The sequence below is a fragment of the Leptonychotes weddellii genome, chromosome 5, assembly GCF_054177405.1.
Source record: "Leptonychotes weddellii isolate Sample4059 chromosome 5, ASM5417740v2, whole genome shotgun sequence".
In the NCBI taxonomy this organism is placed as follows: Eukaryota; Metazoa; Chordata; class Mammalia; order Carnivora; family Phocidae; genus Leptonychotes; species Leptonychotes weddellii.
Genome location: NC_138373.1, coordinates 122,797,782 through 122,818,248, shown reverse-complemented (window position 1 = coordinate 122,818,248; position 20,467 = coordinate 122,797,782). Strand labels below are relative to the sequence as shown.

At 40.7% G+C, this 20,467-nt stretch overlaps 1 protein-coding gene across 1 annotated transcript in view; it reads right to left on the bottom strand.

Moving 5' to 3' along the window:
• The window catches only part of NAV3 (neuron navigator 3), a 773,874-nt gene extending 766,038 nt beyond the window's left edge, over positions 1-7,836 (bottom strand). Inside the window, exon 1 of the mRNA XM_081822104.1 lies at positions 7,582-7,836. The gene's annotated coding sequence lies outside the window, so the exon portion shown is untranslated. The remainder of the gene's footprint in view (positions 1-7,581) is intronic.
• Positions 7,837-20,467: the final 12,631 nt, after the last annotated feature.

Sequence of the window (20,467 nt, the reverse complement as noted above, 5' to 3'; positions counted from 1 at the left end):
GAGGGGGCTGGGGGGATGGGTTAGCCTGGTGATGGGTATTAAGGAGGGCACATTCTGCACGGAGCACTGGGTGTTATACGCAAACAATAAATCATGGAACACTACATCAAAAACTAATGATGTAATGTATGGTGATTAACATAACATAATTAAAAAAAAAAAAAACACTTCTTAGTATTTATTCTCCCATGTTCTCAGCACCAACTTATACATAGTAAAGATTCAGTCACCTTCTAAATTTTTATGGATGGTAATTTATATAGATAAAACAGATTCATTAAGTAAAAAGTGAGGGTATTGTCTTTTCTCCGTTCTCTGATCCACACAATTTCAGGTATACCAAAACTTTGCACTTATGTAGACTCTATTCTACCTATGATAATATCCAAGTTTTAGAGTTCATTAAACTTGTGATACAACAATGAGAAAAAGATTGATACATATAATCCAGAACCATGCTTAGAAGGGAAACCTAGTAACACACACAAAAGCCTGAAGTACAAATTCATAAAGAAGGGCTACATGAGGCAATGTCACCAGGGCAACATTTGGGTCATATTATATTTCGGGCACTTAAATCTTACCCTGTTTAGTAGGCAACAGAAGAAAAGTCTGTATGACAATGACAGCCTAAATCATTAAGGATTTTGTGTGTGCTGGGAGTAACCTGAAGGTAAACTATGATACGATGTCAAAGCTTACCCAAGTATCAGCTGAAACATGTCCCAGTCCTCAACCCCCAGGCCGTGATTGCTTTCAAAATTTCAAGACAGCTGAACTTTTCACACATACCATTGCCAAAAGGAAGGGCTGGGATTAAGTTCCAGGTTAGCAACTAATGAAAGAGGAAACATCAGGTCTTCTGTCCTCATTTAATGACGGATAATGTCCACAAAAAGATTCATTCTGAGGAGTTAAAGTGTAAAAGATCAGGATACCAGTAATTCACTGTGGTTAAGTGCAGAATTTAAACAGCATTCTGTCAACAAGAACTCTATTAACTGGCACTTCTACCTATCTATAAAACAATAACTAGTATTTATAAGAATGACCCTGAGGCCGTTTAAGGTATTTATATTGCTGCTGCATAGCAAATTACTCCAAAATTTCGCAGTTTCAAAGAGTAAACATTTAATGACTCAGGCAGTCCCTGTGAGTTACAAATTCACAAGTGACTTAGCTGGATGGTTCTGGCTTGTGGTCTCTCAAAAGTATACAGTCAGTGTGTTACCCAAGACTGCCATCATCTGAAGATCTTACCAGGACTAAAGGACCCTCTTTCCAAGGTGGCTCTTTCAGAGGGCTGATAAACTGGTAAACTGCCAGCTGTTAGCAGAAGGCCTCCCTTCTCCATAAATCTCTATGGACCGCTTGAATGTCCTCACAACACGGCAGTTGGCTTCTCCCAAAGTAGGTCATCCGAGAGAACAAGGCAAAAGTGGCCATATCTTTTATGACTTAGCCTCAGAAGTCATACACCATCACATCTGCCATAGCCTATCGATCACACATAACAACCCTGATAGAATGTGGGAGGGGACTTCACAAGGGCATGAATAGCAACAGGCAGTGATCACTGGGGACCATCTGGAGGCTGGCTATTCCTACAATCTTGAAATAAGCTTCCAAATGAAAGAAAGAGAACACTCAATATAGTGTCAGACCTCTTTTTTTATAGCCCAATTTCTTAACCATTATTCTTAAATAGGATATGTATGTTATTTTGACTTGCCATTAAATGCTCAGCACTGTAATTTAACAACTGTTATTAAAAGCAAATATTCTAGATCCTCAAAACCTGAGTAGTTAGAGTTTCCATGGTCAGAGTATATCACAGAATCAGGAAGGATCTTAAGAGGTCATCTAATCTGTTGAAGCTGAATGACGGGTCCTTGGGAATCCATTATATCATCCTTTCTACTTTTGTGTTTATTCAAAACTTTCCATAATAAAAAAATTTTTAAAGAAGTAGATTAATCCAAAACATTCTTTTTACAGATGAAGATATCCCTCAATATATAAAGAAATTTACCTATCCAATGCAAAACTCACAAGAGAAAGATAAAAAGGATGAAACATGACATCGTTTAAACAAATGACATCGCTAAGACCTCAAGTAACTTTGCAAAAAAAAAAAAATATATATATATATATATCCAGCAACCTTCTTTAGCAAGGGCTTGTTGCTTTAGGATTACATTAGGGTAACAGTAGTCAGTTGTAGTTTGTGAATAAAAAGCACCAGAACACTAAAGCTGGGAGTTTTCTGTTTGTCAGATTGTTTTTAGTGGATCTAATACTACCATAGCTAATCCTGATTTCCAGTTTCAATTACTGAACTAAAAAAAAAAAATCTATGGATAATCTTGATACTACATATAAAAAAAGATTAGGATAAACTTTTCTAGAAACTTAGAAGAACAGATTCCCCTCCAAAAACAGAGGTACTCTTTGCTCCCAGGGACCTGGTCATTATTTTCAGCTTGAGACTATAGGGAAAAGCTAAGATGGGGGTGGCAGAGAAAGAAGGAAGGAAGGGGGTGGGATAGCTCCTACATGGACCAGTGTTCTATATGGGTCACATCAGATTTGGAAGGAAAAGTAACATAAAAATAACTATAGCCTTCTAATACAGTTCAGCAAACAGCCACAACAGCAATAATAGGGACTATGCAATGAATATTTACTGCATGCCAGGAACACTCCTAAACATGAAATCAATATATTCTCTCATTTAATCTTCACAAAAATCCTTCTCAACAACCATTTTACAGATGGGGAAACAGACTCAGATTAAGATAATCACCAATGATAACCTACATAAGTGGTAGACTTGAGATTCAAACTCAAGCAGTTTACTCCAGAAGCTGCATCTTTAAGTGCTATGCAATAAATGGAGCCATAAAATCAAGCAGCCATGATGTTTTGATCCCATCTAATAAAGTAACATAAGAGGGTGTTCAAGAACCATGCTTCTTTTGATTGAAAAAAACTCCTAATGGTATGACTTTGTGGTCTCATTTGTATTTGCAACATTAGCATATAAAAGATACCATTTCTTCTTCAACACTATCCCTACAAACCTACCAAAAGACACCAAGTAAGGCTGGAGATTTACAGGATGTTCCCCAGTACGTAAAACTGAAATCTGAATATGAGGCCCATGGTTCCATATATAAATGCACCACATACAAATATATACAAAACAAGACAAAAGAAATGTAAGTTTGTTTCAAATCCGAACTACACCTGAACAGTTATAAATTACTTCTTGTCAAAACACTGGTTTTTTTCCCTTCTTTACTCAAGAAAACTTTGGCCCTATATGTCATTGGCAGTATTTCTAAATCGTGAAATCTCGAGGTCCCCATTATGTCAAGTACTTATCCAAACAAGCACAACTAGCAATTGTCCCAACTGCTATGCTCTTATGAAAACGTTGCACAGATTAACAAAAAGTATCATTGTACAAACACTGTTTAATGACATGAACAAGCAGCTTTTAAATCCCTACAGGGACCAGGCTTATTTTCTCTGAACACTCTAAAATCATTTTTAAGATAATAGTAAACACATATAATTTTAAAGACTTGGGAGTTTGTTTTTTTTTTTTAAACAAGACTGCCCAGTTACATAACCAATTTGAATGATGCATTAAATTCAGAATCTATGTTACTGCATTGCTTATCCTGAGACTTCATCTGGGACAGAGAAGGATGGTAACCTACGGAAACATCACCACCAGAGGCTCATATCAGATATTATTGTTGACAGTCAGGCTTGGAAGGAAAAATAATGTCTGAGCAGAAAGAAAGCTCTGGGGAGTTTTTCCTACCCTGAGGTCCACTTAACCTTACAGAAAATTACTTTTCCTTACAAAATGGGGGAGGGGGAGAAGGAGATCTTAAATTGTTTTTTTAAAAAGTGGGAGAAATTTATTACTCACTTGCATTCAAGTAAAAGGGTGATACCTGCTGGGATTATTCAGTTCTGCACATTAGGTTATGTGAGTAGCCATTAAGGATCTACTACCTATATCCCTAGAATACAGAGAGTAATCACCTTCTCCTGAATGGAAGGAAATATTCAGCACCATTACCCATCTGTCTATGGTGTAAGGGAAGATTTCCTTTCTCTGTTCAGAAGTCTTGTCTGCTGCCTCTGAATATGTGTGTGGTATGTATCTTAGTATCTACCAAGTCTACATATGTACACCTGTGTGTGTATATGATTATGTCATATATATATTTTTTTTTGAGAATTCAAAAACAGGAAAAAAGATTATTATGCCATTTTTCTTCTGGATATAACAAAGCTAAGTGACATCTGTGAATAAGGAGACCACCCCAAGAGTAACTACATGATACAGTGAAAAGCAGGAATATAACCTTGATCTCTTGGCTCCTGCCTCATGCACAGCTCCCTGACTCCCAGCATTTCTAAAGTTGACAGCCTCTCATTTGATTTGGCGATACTCTCACCCTAATTATCCCAGTTACACACAAAGTCAGACACACGTGCACGTCTCCATAAATTCTTTTCTATTACAAAAATAACATTCAACTTAGGTGTCTTCTGAGAATTTTAGAACAGTCCTCAAGGAAATAAGGAGTTAAGGAGAACTGCAAACCCAGGCCTGGGAATCACTGTTCTGACTGAAGTCAAAAAGTTAACATCAGACGATCCATAGGAGCCAGCACGTTTTCCCCATCAAGTCCCCAAATGATCACAAAGTGTGGATTTGCGTCCACATTTCAGCTTGCACCCAGGATAACCATTTCCTGTTGCCATGTGTTACAAGGATGAGTCACTTGGAGCCCTCCAGACAACTTGAAAGATGTCTTATCTTGTACCATGTTCAGAATTAACAAAATATATTCTTGGTAATTAGCAGTGCTCAGCAATACAGTCTATTAAAATACCAGATCAAAAATATTTGTTAATCCCTCTGCATGAAAATGGGGACTTGCAGTAAGTAAACTTGAGGGATTTTTTTTCCCCCTCTTATAAAACCGGTAACTCATTATTACCAATCTTTCATTAAATGATTCATATATAGATGCAATCACAAGGGTGAAAAGCAGTTTCAGGATCAATGTACTAAAATAAGAGAATAATTTATGGCTTGTCACTAATATACCTTTTAACTTCAAATCATGCAAGGCTTAATCAGAAGAGACTTCATGTTATACCATTCATGTACACATACAAAAAGAGGGACAGTCTCACCAAAATATTAAACGTACAGGAGGGAATGATAGCTCTTAAACCAAGAGCAAGAAAAATCAACATTTTATTGCATCTACACTTAATTGTGCATTCAAGTTCCATGCAGTCTGCCAGGAGCATCTTGTACATGTCAGGAGAACCCACCCAACCAGGAAACACCAAAATCAGGAGTCAGGTAAAAACAATAATGTGGGACCGCTACTACTATCATTGCTCACTACAAGGAAGAACGTGTGGAAAGAAAAAACATGCTTTTTTAGATTTCACTGGCAAGGGAATTTTAAGTCTTTTGTAAATATTCATCTGAACTGGATAAATATGACCTACAGTATGAAAAGTATTAGGTGTAGAATGAAGAAGATGAAAATACATATTAAAACCTACAGCTTCTCAACTGGCCGAAAACAAAGCCAACAGTGTGGAGAGGCATGGCAGTAATTATTTTCTCTAGGTTAGGATTGGTTATATTTTCCAATCTATCAGCAGTTTCTCTTTTTCCTGATCCATTCTCTGCTCCAAGACCCTTTCTTCTATATTGATCGTTGAATTCAAAAACAAATGTGCAGACAAAGGAAAGGAGGCAAGAGGAGCTCACTAAAACGGAGACCTTTTCCTAAATGAACTATGTATATACCACTGAAACAGAGTGGAGGATAATCGCTGATTAGTATTGTTTTCACCCCTGAAATATTTTGACTTCAGGAGAACTTGAGAGCATAACAACTTGATCTCTTGGGAAACAAACAAACAAACAAACAAATCCATGTAAATTCTATTTCTGGTTAAAAAGCAGCTGTCCTGTCTTCTCCCTTTGTTTCCACACGGTACAGACATCTTATGTTTCAAAGAAAAATAAAATCAGTGTGAGGAAGTGCATCACTATAAACAATGCAGAATGGGTTCAATAATTGGAGTGGCTCCACTTTTAAATAAGTTCTAACTTATACCTACCTAGCTTAGTTAGACACATGCTAAGAACCAAAAACGAAAGCCTGGTTTTATTGTACTATCATGTCCTCAGTACTGAAGTCTGAATTTAGTTATTTTTTTTCCACACAGGAGTTGCTATGCCTTATCTCATCTTTGGCAAGGTCTGTCTGTACTCCCCATCCCCTTGATTGTCTTAGCACCTTCCACCAGAAGTTGCCACTTCAGCCAGCTGGGACTTTGGGAAGCAAGGTTCTGGACCTTCATTATGAGCTATTCATTCCAGTAACTGGGAGGTGTAAAACTGAATGAGGGTTAAAGAGAAGATAATTAAGGCAACAGTAGTTGTATGTTCCTCATAAACGGGGGGGGGGGGTTGTCTCTCAAGTCCCCTAAAATGAAATATCGAAGAGGGGAAAGTGTCTCTCAATTTAAGAGGGGAGTTTCTATAGAATAAGACTGGATTTTTTAAAACCTAGATTTCTTGATATCCATGGCATATGTGGATTTAAAAACATATTCAGCCCTTGCAATACATGTCATACTTGGAGCACAGAAGCGAGCTGCAGAACTCTGATTCTGACATACAGACGCCCAGCTCAGAATGCATTTCTGCAGAATCGAGGGAGATCAATAGACTCAGGAAACAAATATGTTGATGGATGAGGACAAGTCTGAAAACGACCTCGTTGAGGTGGCCACGCTGCAGGTTTCACAGCTCTTCCCATGTTGGCAGAACGGAAGGGTTACCAACGATTCCTCCTTTCTTTTAAGAGGGAGACGATAAAAGGAAACGATGGGAGGAAAAAGAGGGAAGGGAGGGAACAGAATGGAGCTGGTGATGAGAAAAGAAAGAAAAGAGAACGAGGAAAGAGAAAGAGAGAAACCCGAAGAGGGGCGGGGGAGTAGGAAGGAAATCTATGATGTTTGGACGCTCGCCAGCCACCCAGCCGAGCGCTCCATCGCCCCCAAGCCTGCCTCCCTCGCTCGTCTGGAGCCGTGGGGTTCCCCGGTTGCGCCGCCCTGGTGCGGACAGCCCTCCCCCAGACCCCAACCTCGCGCAGGCCAAGCCGAGCTGCCCCCAAATAGCCCCCCGCAGCCCGCCCACCCGAGCCCGCCACTCCCTGGACCGCGCTCGCCACCCCCGCCCCCGACTGCTCCCCGCGCCCCCATCACTAGTCTGGGGAAAAGAGAGAGATGGAAAAATCAAAAAAGGGAGGGGGGCGACCAAAAAAAATTTTTTTTTTAATAATGTGATAATAGGTCCTGGGGGAGCAGCAGGGAAAAGACCCGTGGCAGGCACCTGGGAAGGAACACGCTGTTGCAAATACCCCGGGCTGCGTTGGGCTGGGCGATTTTCCACAAAAGGAAGTTTGGAAGGAGCGCTGCGGTTTGCAATGGAAGAGAACGGGAGCCCAGCGTTACCTGACTGAGGTCAAGCCGGCGGGCCGCGGAAATCCTCAGGTTTGCGATATTGAGCCACTTGATCAGGTTACTATGGAAATCGTCTTGAGAAGGAAAAAAAAAAAAACCCGCAACCCAGGCACATCCTCGTCACTCCGAAGGAAACTGCTGGGGCCGCCAAGCGCGGGCGCGGGACCGGGCGCGGCGCCTCTCCCGGCCCGGCTCGCTCTTTCTTCCCTCCTCGGCCGGGCCGCGCCTCCCCGCCCCGCGCCGCCGCCGCCGCCGCCGCCGCCGCCGCTGAGCAGCCCGCGGGCCGAGCGAGCCCTCCGCGGCGCGCTGCCGGGAGCGAGAGCGCGAGCGAGCTCGCAGCCGCCAGCCGGCCTGGGCGCCGAGTGGCGCTGTTTCCCAGGCGCGCAGCTGGATTTAAAGAGACAGACGCCTCGCGGGTCTGGGGCTAGTGCCCTCGAGAGGAGCACGCAGGGCGCCCACCTCTCCGCCCGGGCGGGATGGACAGAGGAGGCCCGGAGAGAAAAGTTTCCTGCGGGGACGGCGGTGGGAGCGCGTGAAGACCTGCCTCGGCCTCCTCTCCGGAATGCAGAACATAGGCTGCAAGGAGAGAGTAAGAGGGAATTTTTTTTCCCTCCCTTGGAGACTAAGGGGGAAATGATTTGTATGCTCAACAAGTCATGCACCTATTTTCAGCTGCGCTCGTTTTCGTCCTTGTGCACCGACTTTTTTCATTGAAAGCACAGAGACAAATGGAGGTTCTTTCCTTGTTTTATGTCAGACTCCAAGCAGAGAGACACATGGGTTTGGAGGGAAGGTGGTGGCGGGAAGATATAGCTGTCAAATATCTTGAAAAATCTTATTTTCTGTCTCTCTCTCCCTCTCTCAGCCAACGAAGCATCTTCTTTTTTTCTCTCTCTCTCTCTCTCAGCCCTGGAGAACAGGCTTGAAGGTATATTCCAACCTGTAGTTCAGCATCCTCCCACAGACCACCTTCCAGCCGGCACCTCTTCTCTACGGCCATGAATGCGAGCTTGCTCCTGTTGCTGATAAAAAGCAAGAATCCAGCAGAAAGAAGCATCTATCTGGCCCTTTTCCATCCCTAGCTAAACCAGCTTTCATTGGGCACTTCTCTCACTGCTGTTGCAAATAAGGCTCACATTTGTGCTGTTTCCAACACACAGTCCAAAGAGAATGTGTTTATAAATTTACATGGTTTAATGCCACCATGTATTTATTTGAAGCATCAGAAAAATCCAATCAATTTATTTTGCTATTCTAACAATCACCTTTCACTGCTTTATATACTTAACAGTCTTTTTGTGGTACAAATTCAACCCAAATTTTTTGGGGGTGGGGGCAATAAGGAGACTCTCCCTTTGGTCTTGTCTAGATCAACCAAACTGATTCCACAGAGTCACTTGTGTATAGAGTAGCAGATGCTCAATAAGCTCAATAAATGCGAATGACACTCTTTTGGGTTGATAGAAAGTATTTTCAGAAGGAATGCATCTATGTCTAGATTCTCAACACCCTGTGGGCAGGAGTCCTGTATTACTCCTATATCTTAGACCTTATATATTTTTATGAGCCCTGCACAAAGCACGGAGGCTACATTCTAATTCGTGTCTTAAATTTCTTTTTTACCTCTCCCTACAGTCTTACCCCCAGTACTCACACCTGCTCCTTATGTCCATCTTGTTTGTCTTTTACCTGGCTTCCAGAGCAAGCCTTCAAAATATAGTAGTCTTATCTAAGATTCTTCTATAGTTCTCCATTTCCCTCAGGAAAATGGCCATTTTTTTTTATTATGGAATAGAATAGTGTTTCTCAAATTTTAGCATGCATCAGAATTACCTGGAGGCCTTATTAAAAGATTTCTAGGGCCCATACTCATGCTCAACTTTTCCCTTTCAATAGGTCTAGGGTGAGGCATAAGAATGTACATACTAACAAAATCCTAGGTGATGTTGATGCTGTTGGTCTGGGACCCACACTTTGAGAACCACTGGCTTTGATCATTTATGATCTGGCCCCTTCTTATTTCTCCTGCTTCATTGCTCCCACCTACCTCACAGTTCACAAGCAAGGCAAACTTACTAACCTATGCTATGCTTTCCAAATAGTACCCACTCAGCCCCATCTTGCAAATGCTATTCTCTGCCAGGAATCCTCTTCCCTCCACTCTTCCCCATGTCCCACTGCTCCATCTGGATAACTTGTTCAACCCCTAAAACAAAACTTCAGGATGCCTTGCCAAACACTCCCGGGTCCCACATCTGAGTTTAGGTCCCACTCTGTGCTGACTCTGTACCCATTTTTCACACTTAAGTGTAATAATTGTATATTTATTTGTCTGCTTCCTCACTAGCCTGGGTATGCTAAGGTCAGGGACTATAGCTTATTTATCCCTGTATCCCCAAGTGCCTAGCACATTAGTCAAGAAGTTGCAGCTCAGTAAATGGGAGCAGGGGACAGAGGGAGCAAATGAGAGTAAGAGAGATGACATTTTTCATTGCTGATGATTGTAATGATGTTCAAAGACAAAAGAGTGACATAAGCGAAGTAGTAATAACATTAGAAAGGACAGAGGAAAAACAGGGAATTAACACTTCTTAACTTTTAGCATATATCAGATACTGAGTCAAGGGCTTGGCATACTTGCTATAGACAATGTTTGTGTCCCCCCAAAAGTCATATGTCAAAACCCACCCCCCAATGTGCTTGTATTTGGAGGTGGGGACTTTGGGAGGTGATTAGGTCATGAGGATAGAGCCCTTGTGAGTGGGATTTAGTGCCCTTGTAAAGGAGACCCCAGAGAGCTCCCTCACCCCTTCCTCCAGTTGAGGACACAGTAAGAAGATGGCCGTCTATGAACCAAGAAGTCTGTGCACACCAGAAACTGCCAGGGCCTGGATCTTGGACTTCCCAGGCTCCAGACCTGAGAGAAATAAATGTCTGTTGTGTAAGTCACCCAGGGTCTGGTATTCTGTTAGAACATCCTGAGAAGATTAAGACAATGTTATTACCTCCTCTATTCCTCAAAGTAGCCCTGCAAGATCAATATTAAATGACATATGAGAAATTCGAGGCATGGAAAAGTTCAGGAGCTTGCTCAATATCACACAGCCTTTTGGTGGCTGTTTCGGAGCTAAGGTGGGAAGGATATGCTTTACTATAAGCACCATAAAGGCAATTTTCCACAGGTAAAAATAAGTTCAGTGGGTAGCCTGTTAACATTCACAAGTTTTTGTTACTTTGATTAGGATCACTTGACCTCTCATTCCCCTCCCCTCCAGAAGGGGGTCTGGTTCACAGGCTAAGGTAGAGACCTCTATGGCTTTTTTGAAACTCCCCTGACTCAACAGTCTACTGATGTGAAGGGCCTCTCTGGGGGCTGCTGAGTGGTCTTGTTCTACCTTTGTATCATATCCTTAATGCTATATAGATTTTTAACTGACCAACCAAATCAGACAGATAAACATCTGTTATAGTGGCAAGACCAGAGCAGAGTCCTTTACTTGTCTATATTTCCACTATACTATATTTTACTATCAGAGAGGTAAACATTAACTGGCAAGAAAATATGTAAATATATTAAAAGTATGATAAATAAAACTTGTGCTCCCTTTGGATATTTATCCAACCCCCCCCCCACACACACACACACGAAACAAAAGTGAGCTTGTTTTTGTAACTGGATATCATGGACATTTGGGATAAGTCTGCAATTAAAAATTTAGCTAATTTTCTATAAATATACCAATTTTCATAGCTAATAAAATCAGTCTTATATAAACTTGGGAACCACATGACTGTAGAATAAATCAGTACTTTCCTCTAGTGATGTTTGTTTTCCTTGAATGTTGTGTCCTTTACATAGGATTATGCTAAAGTCATGAAATTCGGACAGCTGGAGGGGATCTTTAAGGGAAGTGGTTCATAACTTTAGCTGCATACTGGAATCACCTGCGGAGTTATCACAACTCTCAATGCCCAAGTTGCACCTCAAACCAACTAGATCAGAACCTCTAGGCTTGACATCTTGGCATCAGGATCTTTAAAGCCTTCCAGATGATTTTAATGGGGAAGCGGGACTGAGAATCTCATCTTTTGAGATGATCTGCAATGGAACTCAAACCTGGCTGTTCATTTGAATCACCTGAGAAATTGTAAAAGGCTACCATGCACACGCTCACCTTTCGAGGTTCTGATTTGGTCCGGGTGGGGCCCAGTCCTTCCTATATTTAAAAGCAACCCAGGTGATTCTGATGCTGAGCCAGGATTAAGAATCACTATATCAGAGCAATGCTTCTCAAAGCAGTCCCCAGAACAGTAGCATGGGCATCACCTGGGAACGTGCAAGAAATGCAGATTCTGACCCCACCTCAGATCCACTGAATCAGAAGTGCTTGTGGTGGGCTCCAGCACTCTCTATTTCTACAAATGCTCCTAATTATTCTAATACACACTGAAGTTTGGGGACCACTGCCTTATAATATGGTATTCGTGGCATCATTCTCCTTTAGAATTAAGAGTTCAGCATTACCTTCAGCAAACATCTATTGAGCTCTTACTATGGTGGTTCTGACAATCATTTCTAACAAGTTTCTAGTGATGCTAATGCTGCAGAACCAGACATCACACTTTGAGAACCACTGTCCCATTATGTGCCAGTCCCTATAATTAAGTATTAAGAATCCTGAGATTTGTTTTATTTTTTGTTTTCGAAGGGGACCATAGGGGTGGAAAACGTCCTGTCTTCCCTTCTAGCTTCTTTGGCACGTCTAATAGTTAAATTGACACAAGGCAGATGAACAAGAGAAAAACAAATTTTGTATGTATGGAGCCCCAAAGACATAAGACCCCAAAGACAGGCAGTTGAGGCTCAGACAGTAACCTGAGCTAAGGAGAAGGGATTAGGGGTCTGGGGCTTCAAGGGAGAAGAAGACAATTCACAGGAAGATGAGAAAAGCAAATGTTTAGTAGACAAATGTTTGCCATGCCACACAGATAAATGTTTCTAATACAAAAGTTATCTTTGATATCCATTCCTGGTCCAGGTCTTCCATCTAAATTCTTTTTAATTAAAAAAAAAAAGAGGCAGGGACGCCTGGGTGGCTCAGTCGGTTAAGCGTCTGCCTTCGGCTCAGGTCATGATCCCAGGGTCCTGGGATCAAGTCCCACATCGGGCTCCCTGCTCTGCAGGGAGCCTGCTTCTCCCTCTGCCTCTCTCTCTCTCTATCTCTCATGAATAAATAAATAAAATCTTTAAAAAAAAAAAGAGGCAAAAAAATTTTTTTCCTTGAGTCTGACGGGTCTTAATTGCCTTCGGCTCAAAATAATCCACATGCCCAAGTGCCACAGTTTGGGGTCATGTATTCTGCTCCCCGTCAGAACTTATCTCAAAATGAAATCAATGTGTTGTGGCTACATCAAGCTTATAAAAAGAAATTTCTTGTCCCTAATTCCCTAGAGTAAAAGGTTATGGGAGGATTGTGTGTGTGATACATATATACATTCTTACCTACTCTTACATACTGGGTCAAAAGAAAAAAAATGAGTATTCAGAACTAAAAGCTGCGGGCACCACAGTTATAGACAAGGCTGTGAAGAGTTCAGCAGCTGTACTAAATCACACAAAAACTTTAGGAACAAAAGATGATCCCTTCTCTCCTCGAAACAAACCACCAGATCCAGGGCATAAAAGCTGATGAAAAGTTTGCCCTCACTCGCTACACGAATGAGCCGATTTGCTTTCCCCAAAGAGGCAACTCTTCTTTCTGTAGTAGCTTTAAGAAGAAAGAAAAACCTGGCCATTCTCAAAAAGTAAATACTGTTCTTCTTGGTGCCTTGGTGTGAAAGTAGCTACGCAAACCCTGTCCATCCTAACCTACAAACGTTAAAAGAACCCCTGGTTCCCACAGCCCGGGCTTCCTTCCAGGGAAAAGCATAGAAGCGCAGATCACTGAAAGCAAGCACTGTGTCACTAATCTTTGCCTCTAGTCAGACAGCCAAAGAAAACCCCCAACCAGAGACTCAAAAGAAGACACCCCAGACCATGAAATCTCCTTTCATCCTTTTAGCTGCCTGAATTGATTTCAGGCTACTAACCTGGATCCTTTAGGGGAGAATCTTTTGGGGATAAGCTCCTTTTCTTAGGATGAGACCCTGCCTCTCTACTTGGCAATTGCTTTTGAAAAGTTCCAAAATAGACTGCTAAACTGCATTTTCTTTCTGAGACTTCTTTAGGATCAATGGCATTTCTGTGTTTAACAGATGAGAGCTCCGGGGAGAGGGTCCTAAAAGAGCTGCCAGCCACAACATCAGGTGCCAAGTTGCTGACAGGAGAAAGGCTTTCTAAGAGTGATCTGCCAGCGTGCGTTTGCCTGTGCTTTCTCAAATAGCCGCAGTGTTAATTACTGCATCGGCTACTGAACTACTTCCTCTGGAAAGCTCTTCAAGTTTGAATGAAGTCTCCTCCTACCAAGGCTGGAGGGAAATAATAGTCACCACCAAACTGCAAAATGTCACACAGATTTCTTTTTATAGGCATATACACTTATATAAGCAATGCAGCTCCAAGAAATGTAATTAAGTTGCTTAGGTGAACAGGGAAGAGCAGTAAGTGGCCTTTAAAAATATCAGTTGTGAAGGAGAAATGTAAAGGGAACAAAAAGCAGATAAAGATGATGACAAGAAGGGCATGTAGGAACATTCAGGAAGGGAGTTGCTGTGAGTGGCAAGGTAGCCTTCATTTGGACAGTGTCAGTTATACACAGATATCTGGGGTTGTTTCATCTTGGAGTTGATCTCCATGGAAAAGATAGTAAAAAGCTCAATTTTCAAATCAGAGGACTCTTAAAAAAAATAGATAACTACCTGAATTTGAAAGTAGCAGTGAAGTTACATAAGAAAATGTTCCTGTTCTTTGGAGATGTCAGCTGAACTTACACTGAAATGGTCACACACACACACACACAGCTGATTTAAGAAGAGGAAGGTTTGTTTCTTATTTGTCCATGAAAATGAGAAAGTATCTCCATATACATATATGTGGAGAGAGGATGCAATTGTGACCAACGTTAATGAAAGGTGACAGAGGTGAATAGAAGTGAATTGTAATAGATGTGTAATGTTTCCACAGGTTTAAGATTTTTTTAAAGTTAAATTTTTAATTAAAAAATGATTAATAAAATTGCTGCAAAATAAGTTACCCAAAGGCATAATAGGAAAAGAGCTTACAACGAGGGTCCTGAAAATAGGTTTCAGTCTGTTCTAAAAACCATTAACGGGAGATTGGCGATGTGTTCCCCTCTCCTGTAACAATTATTGTTGTTAGAGACGTGGCACACACGTTTAGCACATCCTATATTCCAATATTGCAGCATACTTCTCTGCACCATGGTGACCTTTTTAATATTCTGCAAATTGATTTCCAGGCCATTCCCACTACCCCTTGTTTATAGCCTTGGTTACCCAGAAGAAAATGAGCAAGACTGGCCAGCTGTGCGTCCTGCATTTCTGTGCTCATCAGAATCACATTTCTCTCTCCCAGAGGCCTCATAACAACCCTTATTGTTGGTCTGGAGATCAACAGCACCAAGAACCTTCTACAAGGACAGGTTTAAGAGCTATAAGTGGCTGTGTGATTCTCAGAGGTGCTCAGTTGAACACCAGTAGCCGATGAATACTTTTCTGTACTGCAAACTATGACAGTAAAATTAAAAACCTCTAGAACATGTAGAGTGTATACAACTCTTGAAACCATGATGTAATCACCTTATTAATGTCTTTTTCCAACATTAAATCACCTTTGCTTGTTCTTATGAATTTTGGGATCCATAAAAATATCCTTCCTTAGGCTAAATTTGCACAGATGCTGATCCTACTGACCCATGCTAAGGTTTTCTCTAAAAATCCCTGCAACAATCAATCCCTACCCCCGAGTCACACCCAGATCATGAAATAAGAGGAAGTGGGCACCTGCCTTAAGCTTTATGACTTAGAATTCCCTAGGAGACCCACATTCCCATAAATAACAAATAGAAATGGAATCAAAATAAGCCAGGGTATTCCATTTCTTCAAGGCAGCTGCTCTGTTTCTGTTAGATTTTCTAGAAGGTAGGGAGAAAAAAAAAGATTTTGATTTCCAATACTTGGTCAACCCTTACTTGCACAGATTTCTTCTCTTTTGGGGGAAACAAGCAGAAATGGAAGAAATAGCTAGCATGAAAATAAAATGGAACAGAGTGATTTTTTTCCCACATGCCAGAGGATAGAAAAGATAAAGTTAGAAAAAGTTCATCACTTCTCACCTCACACTGATAGTGCGTATCAAAATTTAAAGTTTGCAAGGTAGACACACCATGAGAAGAACGTTCTCTTTTCCTTTCAGAAAGAATCGGGTAAGAGAACTTCTTTCGAGTAGCTCAGTATATGGGGAGAGGAATTATACATTCAATTGACCTTATCAGTGAATACAGAGCCACACTCTCAAGAAAAGCTCAAGAATAAAACAAGTCATACATCAAAAGCTAGTGTCACCCCTTAATTATTTAGCCCTGTAGAGAATCTAGTTGCATATGTGAAAAGTTCCGAAACATAAGAGTTTTGCTCTTCAAATCAACAGGTCTTTGTAAAATGTGTTTCCTCTACAAGGAATCCTGTTTACTTCTATGTGTTTAAAGCTCCAAGTCCTAGTGGCTGTTACATGGAACAGGAGGGCGAGGGCACAGTCCTGACCTTCCGTAGTAACTGGGGGTGGGTAGAGATGAGTAAAATTTTACTCATTTTTATTCCACCAAGCATGGTGACAGGACCGTACCTTTTTCTAGTACTAAGGGATTCACTAGGGCCCATCTGGGGAGGAATTTCATTAGCTTCCATTTATGGGTTATTGGTTTCTGCTGATATTTTTGGCAAGGTACCCTTAGGAACTAAAACACCAGCACAGACCAACATATTGATTTGCTTATTCCACTCTCACAGAATGCCCCCTTCACCATAGCTGTTGGGAATTCAGACATAGAAAAGTTAACTTATTATATATATATATATATGAATAACAGGCAAATAGAAGATATAGCCCTTGGGCAAAATAATTAGTTAAAAATAAGATGAAAACAGCTGGTTTTCCATTAACTTCATCTAATCCACAGCTACCTATTACTTCATGCAATCCCAAAATACTCAAGCTACACATTATAGTTTATGTAATATAGATTAGATAGATATTTAAATCTATACTGTAAATGTGATTTCCTGCATGAAAAACTTTTAAACCTGAGTTCCTAATATATTACATGTGAGAGCTCAGTCTACATGTGTGATAAGAATGAGCTATCACATTTCTGATATTTCATTAAAATCCACTATTTAAATGCTCCCTTATTGACACCTAAATAGTATCATAAGCATGGGTAGGAGAGAATGTATGTACACATGGGCTTTTGACATCCTAGTCTCAGAAAATGCTCATTTACTGTTTCTTAAAAGGAACATATTATTTAACTTAATAAACACCCCTGCTCTGTTTATAACAAACCAGGGTACTTCATTTTGAAACCCCAGACATTTTACTCACTGTACAACACTTCCGCACAAACACTTGATTCAAGTCACAGTCTGCAATCCGAGATCCCGAAAGGACGGATAGGGACTGAATCACATGATCGGGAATGCGGAGTCATACCTCAGCTCCTGTAATAACTGTCATAGGAGAGCAGATGTGAAATGCTGTCTGTCTCCTTGATGCTTTGCAGACTGGTGAGGTTTTCCTAGTAATTTATAAACTTCAAGTCATAAGCACCTACAAAGCCAGTTTCATTCCCAGCTTAATCAGGAGTCTCACCTAAAAGGGTGACGCTTACTACTTCTGTCAACTATGTTTGTTCTGTGTTAACACCAGTTATCATTAATCCACAGGAGAATCAAAGCTTATTTAAGTCTCCCCCTCTTAGATGTACACAGTATCCAGTTAGAATGATGGCTTCTGGTGCCGGTAAAGATAAATGACTATCTCCTTTACAAGAAAATTGTACTAATATCTCTAGAAACATCTAGATAAGAACCATTTCTTTCCTACCAATGCTACCAAAGGGGCTTGAGTGGAGAAATATAAATGGAATGCTGGTCATAAGAACAAATACCCAAAAAATATTTCATCAATTTAAAAATGAAGCAAAATTGAACAAACAAAAAAATCTCAGAGAATGATGGATAAATGATAAGAAAATATGTCATCCTTCCAATTTATTTCCTGAACTCTGAGATCCTTAAGAAGTGATAAGATTTTCATGAGGAAAAGCTTAAAGTTATCACAGACATGTATTTGTTCTACTGAAGGCAAGTGTAAACCCCTGGCAAACCACATGCTTTGAAACATGTATATCCATAAAATTTACTCAGGAGCATCTGACTTCCTTTGAGAGTTATAGGAGATGATTCAATTAATATATTCATTTGAAAACTGAAATCCAAAGTCTGTAGTCAGGATTTATGACCATTTTATTACTTTTTTTCCTCCTAAACTTTTCACCAGCCCTTCTACAGGCTGTTTTATCCTGATGTCTGTGGGAGGTTTCCAAGTCTGTTTCAAAGATCTAGAAAGAAGAGAGTTTACAGCACGTTATTTCTGTAGACCATCTCACTATTGGAATCCTTCAAAATTCTTTAACAGGAACTCTGTGAGGATATGCTCTACCCACACAAGTTGATTATATTTGTGTCTAAGATATCAATTAAAAAAATAATTTTGGAAATAATCTTCAGGATTATAACCTATAATTTCATGATTTCTGAGTTTTCCCGAGTACATATCAAGTATCCAAAGCAATAATACAATAATACATATTTTCCCCTAACCTTGTTCATAAAGCCTATTTGGCTTTACATTATTTTTAATATAGCAAAGACCTTTACTTCTTGCATTAGCATTGTAATTTAATAATTCAAATATAGCATTTTCTTCTGTTTGCTAAGATTTCATCATTTCAATATAGTTTATAATTTTGCTTAAAATACCTGTTTTTTGCCAAAGTGTAAATTTATATGTATCTCAAGAGTTTTCATGGGGTGGAATAGTAAGAAGGCATTTCTTAAGAATGATTAATCAGGGGTGCCTGAGTGGCTCAGTTGTTAAGTGTCTGCCTTCCGCTCAGATCATGATCCCGGGGTCCTGAGATCAAGCCCCACATCGGGCTCCCTGCTCAGCGGGAAGCCTGCTTCTCCCTCTCCCACTCCCCCTGCTTGTGTTCCCTCTCTTGCTATCTCTCTCTCTGTCAAATAAATAAAATCTTAAAAAAAAAAAAAAGAATGCTTAATTGGCAAATTTATATGTGGCAGTGTGACCCCACTATAAGAAATTGCTAAGGTTCGAGAGCCATTCCTGCTCTAAAGAAGCTTTTTGTCTACCTGGGCTGACGGCCTGTGAAAATAAAACACTTAAATAGTAATGCTTGAGAAGATAAACTACAAATGAGTAGTCTGCTATTAAGAACAACCAAAGACAATTTTGCAACACTTAATTTGAATGTTCTGAGGAAATGTGGTTAAAATAGGCCTTTAATAGGGCCTTGTCGAGCCTTGATACTCAAACTGTAGTACAAAGGACAGGTGGCAAATTCATTACCTGGAAACTGGATACAAATGCAGAATCTCAGGGCTCAAGCCAGACCCATGAATCAGAATCTTCATTTTCACCAGATCCCCAAATCAATTATATGCCCATGAAATTTGAGACTATATCACTAGGAGAAAGTAATCTTGACTTGGGCCTAAAATAACAAAATAGGTGAGATTATAGTTATAAGCAGAGTCTACATAGTGAAGGGCCCTGAAAGTTCAACTGAATTCATTTTTGTGTTTGCAGTGATCAAGGATAGGCTGTATTAGAAAAGAGATACATGGGGGCGCCTGGGTGGCTCAGTTGGTTAAGCGACTGCCTTCGGCTCAGGTCATGATCCTGGAGTCCCAGGATCGAGTCCCGCATCGGGCTCCCTGCTCGGCAGGGAGTCTGCTTCTCCGTCTGACCCTCCCCCCTCTCCTGCTCTCTCTCTCTCTCTCATTCTCTCTCTCAAATAAATAAATAAAATCTTTAAAAAAAAAAAAGAAAAGAGATACATGGGGAACAAGGACACCAACAGGAAACCATAGCCTGAAGAAGATACACCATGTATCTTAAGGATTGCCCATGAAATTTCCTTTCTTCTGTGAGGATAAAGAGCTAAAGACAAAAATCTTACATGCACCCAAAAAGGAGAGAAGTGAATCCAATTGATCAGAGCCTGATATTCACTGAGCTGTGTCTTGCCAGTGGGCCTGAATTCTGTTCTTCATAAGCATGAATTAGCCTGGCTGCTCTTTCACTATAGAACTATCATATACTTCTTGTTTTTGTGAATTAAACACACCAGAGCAGAGTTCACACATCCCACCCATCTGGGAAGAAGCTGGAAACCTCTGTCTTCCTTCTTCGTTTTGCGTAACAATGGACATGTGGGGCAGACTCCTGGTCCTTGTTGGGAAGCTTATTAATTAGGTACATTTTTGTTGGTCAAGTGGATACTAGTTGGTCATATATATTCAAAATATGCAGGATTTTTTGTCTGACGACCAAACTTCCAGAATCTATGGGAGGTAAAAAGCCCCTCTTCGGAATTCTTAATCTCAGGAAACAAACTGAGGGTTGCTGGAGTGGGGGGGGAGGTGGGAGGGATGGGGTGGCTGGGTGATAGACATTGGGGAGGGTATGTGCTATGGTGAGCGCTGTGAATTGTGTAAGACTGATGAATCACAGACCTGTACCCCTGAAACAAATAATACATTATATGTTAAAAAAAAAAAAAAAGAAGAAGATAGTAGGAAGGGAAAAATGAAGGGGGGGAAATCGGAGGGGGAG